Here is a 14,201-nt window from a genome sequence, read left to right on the forward strand (position 1 = left end):
TGTAAAGTTATTTTTCTGAACACAGATGAAGAGAAAAAGCTAAACAAAAGCTGACATTTCAACTCTCAGTACCACACTTTACTATTAATTGTTAATGCAAAATGCAATCTATATTAGTTCAATGGCCAGCGATAGAGATTCAGGAAGTGGAAGATAGAAAAAAAAAGCCAGAAAGTAGTAGTAGGAGTGGTAACAGAAGTGGTGCTAGAACGTAAGAGTTCCAGAGAGGATGTGTAAGAGCATAGTCCTGCAATTACATAAAGAATTGAGAGCAAACCCAGTCCTCTGTAATTGTAGTCCATTATTCCAGTAACAGAGTTTTAATGATGATTCTACCAAATATAATAAATTAGAAGCCAGTGGAAATATCTGAAATCCTGCAGAGCCTCCACATGTGGTCCTGCAGTGTGTGCACTGCACAGAGTGACCCAGCCAAGGGCACAGGAGATGGAGGCAGAAATCCTCCAAGTCTTACCACTCTGCAACTGCATCTCCATGCAGGAGGACTCTCTTTTCTAATTTGAATACAACTTTCTCATAGGCTAGTGGAGCCCTGCGAATGGAAGGAGAGGAACTAGAGTCAGTATAGAAAAGTTTTTAGAAATAAGGCTAAGGGTGAAAAGTGATGTGTCTATAAGGGTGTGAGAAGTCTGTCTTTTAAGATAAGAGCTACTTGGGCATCTATGGAGAAAAAAAAAAAGCCAGTAAATATTGAAGGTACAAGAAAGAGAGGAGGGGAAAACCTGAATAGAAAAATGATGGTATCCAGGGGTTGCACAATTTTTGCAAGGGGAGTGAAGGAACAAATGAACTGCAGAAAGAGTCACCGATATAAAGGCGGCTTCAGGAGCCGTTATGCTAATTGGCTCCAGTAGTTTTATAATCAATAAAACAGTCTTTGAGCTAAGGGCAATACCACTCCTTCATATGCACAGGATCTTAGACCTCTGTTTTCTTTGGACTCTGAGGTATTTTTCACTTATTTCCAGGTTCCTGGTTGTGGTTGTTGGAATTCTGCCTGCCAGATTAGAGGGGAGTTACTGTAACATGATAAATCCCAGTTATGATAAGAAATGTGCTACCCACCTTCTAATGCCCCTCTTAAGAACCAGATGTTTTCTAGAAAAACGTTTCACTCTGCAATCTGCCTTACAGTGCACATCAATGAATCCGGCACAATGCCCATAAAAGCAATCTGATCCCATAAATGAGGGATGTGGAGTAATGAGCAGGTTCTAAATATCTTACTTCCGAGTGGTATAACATGAGACTCGATGGCAATCCTTAAACCAGGCTGCTTTCAAATTGTATGTATGTTATATTTATCTTCCTTCAAACAAATTCTTTTGGCAATGTAAAAGAAATCCTGTTTTTTTTTTTGTTTTGTTTTGTTTTGTTTTAAGGGGGTATTTTAAGAAGGTAATTACTATTTCCATTTTCACCAAAAGCAGCCTAGTTTTATTTTTAATGGGTAAATGATGTAAGAACCTTAAAAAACCACTTGAAACACAGGACAGAGCTGCAAAATGTTCAGTAGTATCCTCACTTATTTCGGGTCAGGGCAATAGGTCCTTTTGCATAGTTACAGATTAAACTTTCTTTGAAAAACACACTAAGCTTAAGAACTTTGAGGAAAAAGAATGCACTAAAACGCTAAGCAGTTACAAAAATGCTCTTTTCATACAGTTTAATATGTGAAGTTGCTCTAGTAAATAAATAAAAACTCCTCCCTTACATAGTTTCCTGAAGAATTTTTTTGTCCAATTTTTCACATTGACTTAAGTTACAAATTGCAGAGGATAGATTGAGGGGGACTCTGGGTGGGCGCAAGCGCAGGATATTGAGAAATTGCAAGGCCAAAGTTAAAATGATTGAATACATACCATGTGAAGAGTCAAGGTGAGGCAACGGGACAAATGACGTGTCTAGATTCTGATGTCACTTACTTGTGTTAAACACAGAAATCTACTGCTTTTTATAAAATGTACGTGCTGGGTGGTGGTTTTTGTAGATTTTTTTAAATGCCCAATATTCATTATTCAAGTTTCAATAAAAATGATTTTGTTTCTACAAAAAGGAAACAATTTTTTAATTTTTTATTTGGAAAAAAAATTAAACGTACAGAAAATTGCATGAGTAAGATTGCAAAGACCATGTATATGAAGGTAAACATTAAAATATTGCTAATATTTAAAACCATTTGCTTTATCATTTGTGCTTTCTGTGTGAGTATAAGAATTTTATATATACATTTACACTCACACATATGTATACACACATATATAAATATGATGTTTTTTTTTTGTTTTTTTTTTTTTTTTTTGAGACGGAGTCTCGCTCTGTCACCCAGGCTGGAGTGCGGTGGCGCGATCTCGGCTCACTGCAAGCTCCACCTTCCGGGTTCATGCCATTCTCCTGCCTCAGCCTCTCCAAGTAGCTGGGACTACAGGCGCCCGCCACCACGCCCGGCTAATTTTTTGTATTTTTAGTAGAGACGGGGTTTCACCGTGGTCTCGATCTCCTGACCTCGTGATCCGCCCGCCTCGGCCTCCCAAAGTGCTGGGATTACAAGCGTGAGCCACCGCGCCCGGCCAAATATGATGTTTTTTTTCTGAAGATTCTGAAAGTAAGTCACAAGCATCGTACACATCCTTGTACCCCTAAGTACTTCAGTGGTCTGTATTTCCTAAGAATATGGATACACTCCTATATAATCAAACTGTAGTTATCAACTTCAGTAAATTTAACATGGATACCATACTTTAATCCACGTCATTTACCACCAATTGATCCAATAAAGTCCTTTTTTTCCTGCAGTCAAGATCCACTCTGGAATCAGACATTGCATTTACTTGTCATGTCTCTTTATTGTTGCTTAATCTGGAGCATATCCACAGCCTTTCTCTCTTTTACAATATAGACATTTTTTAAAGAAAATGTCCCTCACCCTCACTTCTTTTGTAGTAGAATGTTCTTCATTTAGGGTTCGTCTGATATTTCATCATGATTCAATTTGAGCTAAACATCCCTGGCCATAATGCTATATAAGTAGTATGTCCTCAGGGTATCAAATATGGCAGCACATATTTATCTGCCCTCACTTGTGAATTAATTTTGATTACTCCTTCAAATTTCTCCACTACATAGTTATATTTTTTTCTTGCAACTAATAAGCAATCTGTGAGGAGACACTTGTAGATCAAATATCCTGCTCCTCTTCAAAACTTTCCACTAGATTGATCATGATTCTTGCCTAGTCCCATCTTTACTGTGATAGTAATAAAGGCTCCACATGTACCCGGAAGTTAGTACTCAGCGTTTTACCATAAGCAAGAGCCCTGCCTTTGCTTATTTATTGTTGTTTTTGCTTTTCATTTTTATCCATTATTTAATATAGGACAGTAGGGGACTCTGGAGTTTAAACAAACTATCACATAGTGAGGACTGAGAGTTGAGCTTATTTTTTTTCCTCCTGGATAAAATAATTTTATCCATTGTTTAATATAGAAGGAGAGTAGGGGATTCTGGAGCTTAAACTAGCACATGGCAAGGATTCAGATTTGAGCTTTTTGTTGTTGTTAAAAATATTTAACATCATACAGTCTTATGAAATTCTATTTTTTCAATATTTCATCATTTATTAATGTCATTAATTATTTTGGTGCTCAAATTATTTCAGATTTGTCCAGCAGGAGCCTCTTCAGGCTGGTTCCTGTGTCCTTGTGACATGCTCTCATTGTTTTTTTGAGCACTTTCTTACTTTCTATCATAACAAGGTGTCTCAGGCTCAACTTCTGATTTCCCTACCTCAAGCTTGGAATCAGCCATTTCTCTGAGGAGCCCTGGTTCCTTTTATTGGGAATGGTGTTAGAGATAAAGATCCAAGTGCTAAGTCTGCTCATTGCTACTAGGGTGTAATTGCTTCTAGATACTTTCAGAAGATGGAAAACATATGCATGCATACATACATATGCATATACAGACATATACTCATAGACACACATATAGACACACAGATGTTTGCATGAATACTGTGCATACACACAGTCTCACATACACTGACATCTAGTTCTTATTTGTATGACCCTTTTCCAGAGTATGATGCTGGATCCTAACAATCTCAACCTATTTGTCCATTTCTTCAACCTTATAATCTACCTAAAATGGTTTCAGACTTGATTCACCCAAAAACAAGTCTACAAAATCTACAAAAAGAGTTCAGAATTTGTTTTCAGTCTCCCACCTCCCACAATGCCACCAACTTTGGTCGATTTTTAATTTATTGTTGATAAATTTAACAACCTATCCTAAAATGTTACCAGAACCATTTCCCAGTAGTATGACATATTTTAAAAATCAAATTAGGCCAGGCACAATGGTTCACATCCCAGGACTTTGGGAGGCTGAGCCAGATGGATCATCTGAGGTCAGGAGTTTGAGACCAGACTGGCCAACATAGCAAAACCCCATCTCTACTAAAAATACAAAAATTAGCTTGGCATGGTGGTGGGCGCCTGTAATCCCAGCTACTCAGGAGGCTGAGGCAGGAGAATCATTGCTTGAATCCGGGAGGTGGAGGTTGCAGTGAGCTGAGATCGCGCCATTGCTCTCCAGCCTGGGCAACAAGAGCAAAACTTGTCTTAAAAAAAAAAAAAAAAAGCCTAAATTATTTATTGCTGATAAGAGTGTGTGCTCTGTTTCATGGATCAGCTTTGCAATTTCCTTCCAAATATTCATCTACTTGCAAAATAAATGCCATCCCTTCCCATGCCAACCATATTGATGATGTAGTGGCAGGAAGGAGAGTAGGGGACTCTGGAGCTTAAACAAACCATCACATGGTAAAGATTGAGAGTTGAGCTTTTTGTTAAAAATATGTTGTAGATCTACATTATTATAAACTGATTTTTCTGTTTGACCTTAAGTATTTTCAGCACTTTTACTGTGATAGGTTAACTGTCAGCCATAAACATTTCTAAAGAAATAGGAAAATTTTCTTCCTATATTATTCAAAATACAAGTTTCTGGTTTATAGCAACTAATACTGTTTTTCCTCTCAACCTGCCATTTCCAACTGCTACATTTTCTCATTGAGTGAATCCTGGTCTTCACTTGAAAAAGTTAGATTTATATCCTCTATTCTTTATTTTTGTATTTATATTTTATTTCTATTTTCTTGAGTCCTACAGTCTCATAAAATCGTTTTGAATAGCAGAGCTGCAGAGCTGATGGGGAGGTCAGCTATGTTAATTCCACAGCGCCCCAGTCTTCGGTGTGAGGTTGCCTAGCAACCCATCTCTCAGGCCTCCTTTGTGGATGAGAGAAGAGAAAGCAATTCTTCTATACACTCTCAAGCCGAGATGATTTTTATAAAGTGAAAAACCTTTCGCAAAGGGTCTAACACAACCCCTGCTTCTCCTCCTCTGCCCACTGTACACTTCACATATGATGAGAGAAATATTCCATCCTTTTAAGCTTTAGATCTGATACAGATATAAAGCGGAGCTAGACACTGTATGGTCAAACAGTGGAAGTGACCTGTATCTTCATGTTAAATTGAGACACATTAATTAAACCACTCGTCTTCCCTTTTCTCTTCTATGAAAGCATAGTTTCCCCTCAAGTTCTAAAAGCCAGTTATGTTAAATGAAACTGCAACTGCCTGCTGAGCATCAGTTACCATAACGATGAGAGCCAGGAGTGATGTTTTTCTCCTTAGGCACAGGATGACTGAAATGTGTTCAACCAGGGGATTCAAGCAGCCTGCTGACTAGAAACAGGCATCTGGGAAGAGCCTGCTTGGTTGCTTTTTCTCCACACTCATTTGAAAAAATAACTAACCCCTCTGCTATTCCCTTAAAGCTGTTGCCTTTTTAGAACCAAACTTCAGTGGGTGGCAGAAGTGCCCTACTACCTTAAGCATACAGGAGAAGGGGGAGCAATGATGCATGCTAGTGAAAACCACACGAACAGCTGAGAGGGCATGCGAACAGTGCAGAGAAGATGCACTGCCCTTTCAGATGTCTCTGAAAATACAGAGTACCACATGGATTTTCCACATTGTGAAAATACTTAGGTACATTTTTTTGAAACATTTATAATCCTATTACCTTATTTTCCAGGCAGATGATGTTATTCACAAGAATATTGTGGTTCCAGTGGATAATAGTTTATGGAGGGTTGTTGTAAGTTAAAATAAGTATAAGGAAAAATGCTTTGTGGTATTCTCGTTTGCCTCTAATAATGGCTGAGAAGAGAGAGGCAGGGTAGCACAATGGGCTTTGGAGTCAAATAACCTGGGTTGACCTCCTCTGCCATTTAACAGTGTGATTTGGGGCAAGTTCCATAAGCTGTCTAGGTCTCACTTTCCTAATTTTTACAAAGAAACTAAAAAGAGTATTGTTAACAGTGTGAAGTAAGAAAATATACATAAAGCACCTGATTGAAACACTGATGACTGTTACAATCAATTTGGCTTAATTGACCACTCAGTACTAATTGAACATCTGGTACATGCCCATGCTTGATGTGAGAAGAGTACTGAGGTCCCAGCCAAAAAGAGGGCAGCTAAGTTTGGGGACTGCAACTGCAGGTTATCTACCTTTCTGATGCTTCAGAAAGGTTTGGTATGTCATCCTCACCAATGTTCTATCCATAGTGACAGTGACATGATACTCCTTGTGCGTCTACCTCCATGACCAGTTCACAGGGAAAACTCTTACTGCTGTTTCTTAACTAAATTTTGCTTTTCTACCTGAACTGTCATTACCAGCACGCTCAGTCATCACACCCTCATTAGACTGGACATCTGCCTCCATGGAGAATATGTGAATACCTCTGAATGTACTTCCTGGAGGAGCTGCCAAACTATTTCCAGCAATGGCAAATCAGAATGTATGTGAATTCCCAAAGTGCCTTCCCTGGACATTCTTTTCTAGCAACAGTATACCTTCTGGTGACTTTCTAACAAAACAATTACATAATTCCTGGAAAGCATATACTTTTAAAATTTTAGATCATTGAATCTAACCCTTTCATTTTAGAGATAAAAAGGGAGCTCAGGAACATTGATTAAATTGCCCAATTCATTTTTATGTATGCATTTATTTATATATATGTATACAGCCAAAAATAATATCATATAAATATATACATGTACCTACACACACGTGTATTCATATATAAATACACACATGTAAAGAGAAGGAATCAGTTATACAAATACATAATTTTTTTTCAGGTTGTCTGAAAGTATACTCCAAGTTCCCCCAAGCTAGAGACCATTATTATCAGTGATTGCTCTATAATTTGCAAGTAGCAGAAACCAACTTAGGATGGCCTGAGTTATATGTAAGTCTTCAAGTTGGCACTGGAGCTGAAAGGTGGGAAGGATTGGAACCAGGGACTGGAATATGGGCAAGACTCTATGCCTTTCCTCTGATACTTTCTGCATGTTGGTGTTCACTCAACTATCCATCCATTTAGGAATCCCAGCCATTTGACACATATTCACTGAAGACCTATTCTATGCCAGGCACTGTGCCAGGCAGAGGGAAAGCCCTCATATAGGGCAGACCTGGTCTTCTCCATTAGATCCTGTGAAACTTATTGGCTTTCATTCTCTCTTGCCACTGCCATGTAAGTAGTAGCTTTTGCCTTCCACCATGATTATGAGGCCTCCCCAGCCATGTGGAACTATGAGTTTGTTAAACCTCTTGTATTAGTCTGTTTTCATGCTGATGATAAAAGACATAAACCTGAGACTGGACCATTTACAGAAAAAAAGAGTTTAGTGGGACTTACAGTTCCACATGCCTGGGGAGGCCTCACAATCATGGTGGAAGCCAAGGAGCAGCAAGTCAAATCCTACATGGATGGCAGCAGACAAAAAGAGAGAGCTTGTGCAGGAAATTCCTCCTTATAATACCGTCAGATATTATGAGACTTATTTGCTATCACAAGAACAGCACTCAGATATTATGAGACTTATTCACTATCACAAGAATAGCACCTGCCCCCATGATCCAGTTACCTCCCACTGAGTTCCTCCTACAACACGTGGGAATTCAAGATGAGATTTGGGTGGGGACATAGCCAAACCATATCACCTCTTTTTCTTCCCAGTCTCAGGTATGTCTTTAACAGCAGCAGGAATACAGACTAATACAGTAAATTGGAACCAATATAGTGGGGCACTGCTGAAAAGATACCCAAAAACATGGAAGCAACTTTGGAACTGGGTAACAGGCAGAGGTTGGAGCAGTTTGGAGGGCTCAAAAGAAGCCAGAACAATGTGGGAAAGTTTGGAACTCCCTAGAGACTTGTTGAATGGCTTTGCCCAAAATGCTGATAGCAATATGGACAATAAAGTCTAGGCTAAGGTGGTCTCAAATGGAGATGAGGAACTTGTTGGGAACTGGAGCAAAGGTGACTCTTGTTATGTTTTAGCAAAGTGGCTGGCAGCATATTGCCTCTGCCCTAGAGATTTGTGGAACTTTGAACTTGAGAGAGATGATTTAGGGAATCCGGTGGAAGAAATTTCTAAGCAGCAAAGCACTCAAGAGGTGACTTGGGTGCTGTTAAAGGCATTCAGTTTTATAAAGAAAACAGAGCATAAAATTAAGAAATTTGCAGCCTGACAAGGTGATAGAAAAGAAAATCCCATTTTCTGAGGAGAAATTTAAGCTGGCTGAGGAAGTTTGCATAAGTAATGAGGAGCTGAATGTGAATCATTGCCAAGACAATGAGGAAAATGTCTCCAGTGCATGTCAGAAGTCTTCAAGGTAGCCCCTCCCATCACAGACCTGGAGGCCTAGGAGGGAAAAATGGTTTCATTGGCTGGGCCCAGTGTCCCTCTGCTGTGTGTAGTCTAAGGACTTAGTGCCCTGTGTCCCAGCCACTCCAGCCATGACTAAAAGGGGCCAAGGTAGAGCTCAGGCTGTGGCTTCAGAGGGTGCAAGCCCCAAGCCTTGGCATCTTTCACGTGGAGTTGAGCCTGTGAGTGCACAGAAGTCAAGAATTGGAATTTGGGAACCTCCACCTAGATTTTAGAGGAAGTACGGAAATGCCTGGATGTCCAGGAAGAAGTTTTGCTTCAGGGACAAACCTCATGGAGAACCTCTGGTAGGGTAGTGTGGAAGGCAAATGTGAGGTGGAAGCCCCCACACAGAGTCCCCACTAAGGTGCTACCTAGTGGAGTTATGAGAAAAGAGTCTCCATCCTCCAGACCCCAGAATGGAAGATCCACTGACAGCTTGCACTGTGCACCTGGAACAGTCACAGACACTCATCACCAGCCCATGAAAGCAGCCAGAAAGGACGCTGTACCATGGGAACCCACTTCTTGCATCAGCATAACCTGGATGTGAGATAAGGAGTCAAAGCAGATTATTTTGGAGCTTTAAGATTTAACTGCCCTGCTGGATTTTGGACTTGCATGGGGCCTGTAGCCCCTTCGTTTTGCCCAATTTCTCCCATTTGGAATGGCTGTATTTACCCAATGCCTGTACCTCCATTTTATCTAGCAAGTAACTAACTTGCTCTTGATTTTACAGGCTTATAGGCAGAAGGGACTTGCCTTGTCTCAGGTGAGACTTTGGACTGTAGACTTTTAAAAGCATTAGTGCTGAAATGAGTTAAGACTGTGGGGGACTGTTGGGAAGGCATGATTGTTTTTGACATGTAAGGACATGAGATTTGGGAGGGGCAAGGGGCAGAGTGATATGGTTTGGCTGTGTCCCCACCCAAATATCATATTGAATTCCCACATGTTGTGGGAGGGACCCTGTGGGAGGTACTTGAATCATGGGGGCAGGTGTTTCCCCTGCTGTTCTCATGATAGTGAATACATCTCACAGGATCTGATGATTTTATAAGGGGAGTTTCCTTGTGCAAGCTCTGTTTGCCTGCTGCCATCCATGTAAGACGTGACTTGCTCCTCCTTGGCTTCCACCATGATTGTGAGGCCTTCCTAGCCATGTGGAACTGTGAGTCCATTAAACCTCTTTTTCTTTATAAATTATCCAATCTTGGTTATCTTTATTAGCAGCATGAAAATGGACTAATACACTAGTTCTCACAGATGTTTCACTACTCCCATGTTGTAAGTTTGGCCACATGCAGAGAATGATGTGTAGTTTCTTAGTCCCCAGCCCCCACCACAAATCTGGCCAGGAAGGAGGCCACCAGGTGACACAGGTTACCCAGGCCCACATCTATGGATAAGAAGGTTGCTGGGCAGACAGCCTGAAGGCTCCACTACAGTGTGTTATCTGATCCTTTTGCACTTCTCCCTCCACAGTATTTAGTCCAATTTTTTTTTTTTTACTCACTCAAGTGCTAGCTTTTTTGAACACCTACATTTAAAAAGCCATAACTTTTAGTTAAACAATGTAGAAAATTACTGGACTTGCACTGATAAAGAATTTGCAACATGGTAAATTATTTGTTCAAAATCGTAATTCTCCCATCTGTTTTATTTCTCCAAATGTCCAAGAAACCCAAACCAGGACAGTGCCAAGGGCTGTACCACCCTAGTGGTACCACCACTAAGTATCACCACAGCTAAACTAAGAGTTTAGTTGGACCTGTGCTGCTGAGAGTATCAGTGAGTTGACAGCTGCCCAGGCTTGCGCTTTTCCAAATCATGGAAGAAGCAGCCATAAAGAGCTGGGCTCATCAAAATTGAGTATAAGCAGTTCTCAAAGGCCATGTTAATATACAAGACCATTGACCTTTGTATTCCTTCTTTATGTGCTAGGTGGCCCTTATATTTATACATTTTAAAATTCTTATATAAAAAGAGCCATTAACCATTGTCCCAGCTCATGTAAAAGATGGAGAGTTGCTGGGAAGGTATCAAATCAGTTTGGCTCCAGTTAGCCCCAAGGATTCTTCATTAGGCCACGCTACTAAGTTTCTCGGACTTTAATCCCATTTTCTTGGGCTCACATATATCCTGGGGTATTGTGAGGTAAGAATAAGTCAGTCAGGAACCAAACAAAATTCAAAGAAATGTATAGGCATCATGATATGGTTTGGCTCTGTGTCCCCACCCAAATCTCATCTCAAATTATAATCCCCACATATCGAGGGAGGGACCTGTTGGGAGGTGATTGAATCATGGGGGTGGTTTCCCCCAGGCTATTCTTGTGATAGTGAGGGAGTTCTCACAATATCTGGTTGTTTGATAAGTGTCTGGCATTTCCCCTGCTTGCTTGCTCTCTCTCCTGCTGCCTTGTGAAGGAGGTAGCTTACTTCCCCTTTGCCTTCCACCATGATTGTAAATTTTGAAGACCCCCTGGCCGTGCAGAACTTTCAGTGAATTAAACCTCTTTTCACTATAAATTACCCAGTCTTGGGTATCTTTATAGCAATGTTATAACAGACTAATATTAATACATATCACTTCTTTAGGGAAGTCAGCAAACAAGATGCTAACTGATGGAGTGAAATCCCCAGGAGATGCAGAAGGCAAGTGCAGCTAACTGAGGCCTCAGGGGCAGGAGATGCCCATCGTGATGAGAGCTATGGCTTTCTCCAGTGATGATTCTGCTTCTATGAGGTCACTAGCAGTAGAACCATATCTTGCTGGCATACACTTGGGGTAAGAATATCATTGGCAAAGTTGCTTAAGATCCAATCCGCTTAACTACAACTACCTCCCCCTTCCCTATTTTCTTCATCTTCCTACTCATATACACATGGTACTTTCCTCTCCCTTTTTCTAGTTCATCCCCCTGGGAGAACTGCTTTCTTGCCTAGAGTGAAACCCTACTCTCTTGTTTATGTTCAACATATTTTGTTGATGCTCCAAATTCTCTTGTTCTGGCTTCTAGCCAAGGCATTTTGTCCTCTTCCTTACAACTAATGTAAAAAAAAAAAAAAAAAAAAATCCTTGAACTTCAACATTTTTTATAATAAACCTTAGTGATCCATCAGACCCAAATGTCTAATCAACAAAAAGAATTTAAAAACATTAACTTTTGCTCAAATACAAGAAGAGCTTAAACTCCAGACTCTTCTAGCACAGCAAGGAAAGAGAAACAACAGTACAGCTGGTTCCATATTAAAAAAATAGGAATGTTCATCTCCTTCCATAATTCAAAAAATACTACAGAAGAATCAGGAAAGTAAAAATTGTGCTTGTATAAAGAGTTCCTGGATTGTGCTGGCTTCCTATATCAATCATTTCTCTCCTGCTTTCCTGTAGAGGGCCCCGCCCCTCCTGGACTTCCATCTGTCATCAGGAGAACATGACCATCTGGAGTCAGTACAGATCATCAATCCTTCCACATATACAAGGTTCATTTTAAATTTTTAAAAATATAGTGCAACTGAGAAGTCTTCATTAAATTGCTCTGATTGTCCTACCTGTTTTCTGTTAGGGATCCATTACATCTCAGAGCCACATGGGTGATGCCATAATACCAGGGCTGAAACACTGCTTTGGGGGTCTGTTACTTTCCTATTGCTGCTATAAAAAATTGCCACAAACTATGTGGCTTCAAACATCACAAATTTATTTTCTTACACTTCTGGAGGTCAGATGTTCAAAATGGGTCTTAGAGCTAAGACCAAGGGGCAATAGAGCTCCCTTCCTTCTGCAAGCTCTAGGGAAGGCTCTGTTCCTTGACTTTTCCGGCTTCTAAGGCCTGCCTGCATTCTTTGTCTCATGATCACATCACTATGACCTCTACTTCTGTCATCACGTTTCCTTCCCTAACTTTCCTGCCTCCCTCTCTCCCTAATAAGGACCCTTGTGATTATATTTGGGCCTACACGGATAATGCAGCATATACTCAAGATCCCTAACTTAATCACATCTGCAAAGTTCCTTTTGCCGTGTAAGTTAACACATTCACAGGTTTTAGGGATTAGGATGTGGACATCTTCAGTGGGCGTGGAGGCATTATTCTGCTGACCACAGGGTCTGATATAATCAGAGGCCCACTTCCTAGAAATCAGAGAACCTGATTTCTAGTCTGCAATTAAGAAATTCAATTACGACAGTGCATAGGGATTGTTGGTATTTCTGTTTTACGTTTGTCTTATTAGACTGTAGCCACAAATTCTGGCCCCAGCCTATAGAATGTTATAATGAGAAGCACTGGCTTTAAAGTCTTACTAACTTGACTAGGATTTGTTTGTTTGTTTGTTTGTTTTAGACAGGGTCTTGCTCTGTCACCCAGGGTGACAGAGTGGGGTGCAGTGGCGTGATCATGGCTCACTGCAGCCTCGACCTCCCAGGCTCAAGTGATCCCCACATCTCAGCCCCATAAGGAGCTGGGACTACAGGCGTGCACCCACCAGACCCAGCTAATTTTTTTATTGTTTGAAGAGATAGGGTCTCACTATGTTGCCCAGGCTGGTCTTGAACTCCTGGGCTCCAACAATCCTCCCACCTCAGCCTCCCAGTGCTGAGATTACCCTCATGAGCCACTGTGCCTGGTCTCACCTGGGTTTTCATCTCATAAGAACTCTGAGAGCTTGGGCAAGTTCCTCACTTTCTGTGAACTTCAGTTTTGACCTCTCTTCTCTGGGGAGGTCTTAGAGGAAACAGACTCAGAGACTCGCCTGCAGGATACTCTTGGGAATAATGCTGGTAAGGGAGAGAGAAAAGCAGGACTGGACTGCAATAAAGTCACAAGGAAGGCTTCAGCTGATCCCAAAGGGACTATGCTGATGGGATGGCCTCCCATGGCCTCCCTTTAAGGCAAAGGAGACAGACATTGGTTTCCCCTGAGTCAATCTGCCAGGATTGGGACTACATAAGAAGAGTGAGACACTTGCCTTGAGGACAAAATTTAGAGGGCATCAAAAAGCTCAGTAGACAAGATAAATAATATTTTAATGCATTATTATTTTGCAAACCTAAATTACTGCAAAAGTCAGTCTTTATTTAAAAATTTCAGTATTTTGTTCAGGGCGAACTTTTGCATTGGTTTGTATTTTTTAAATAATGCTTTAAAATAGAGAGTGTTTTGGGGAGCCCATATTGGAGCCTCAAGCAAAGAGAAAAATCAGTCATATTGATTATATCTTTATTTAAAATTGTGATATTTTGATAATTACAGAAACTTTGCATTTTTTTATTTTTAAAATATTACATTAAAATATTGTTTATTTTGTACTGAGTTTTTGGCTCCTGTTTAAATTTAGCACTAAAGGCCAGTTTTTCACCCTAGTCCTGGCCCCGCATT

General features: G+C 40.4%; 1 protein-coding gene across 1 annotated transcript in view; it reads left to right on the forward strand.

The window, feature by feature from the left end:
• TTC21B (tetratricopeptide repeat domain 21B) overlaps positions 1 to 12,354 on the forward strand; it is a 97,804-nt gene extending 85,450 nt beyond the window's left edge. The window contains exons 31-32 of the mRNA XM_032755532.2: positions 11,416 to 11,605; positions 12,212 to 12,354. The gene's annotated coding sequence lies outside the window, so the exon portion shown is untranslated. The remainder of the gene's footprint in view (positions 1 to 11,415; positions 11,606 to 12,211) is intronic.
• The last annotated feature ends 1,847 nt before the right edge of the window (positions 12,355 to 14,201 follow it).

Source organism: Hylobates moloch, unplaced genomic scaffold (assembly GCF_009828535.3).
Source record: "Hylobates moloch isolate HMO894 unplaced genomic scaffold, HMol_V3 SCAFFOLD_1, whole genome shotgun sequence".
NCBI lineage: Eukaryota > Metazoa > Chordata > Mammalia > Primates > Hylobatidae > Hylobates > Hylobates moloch.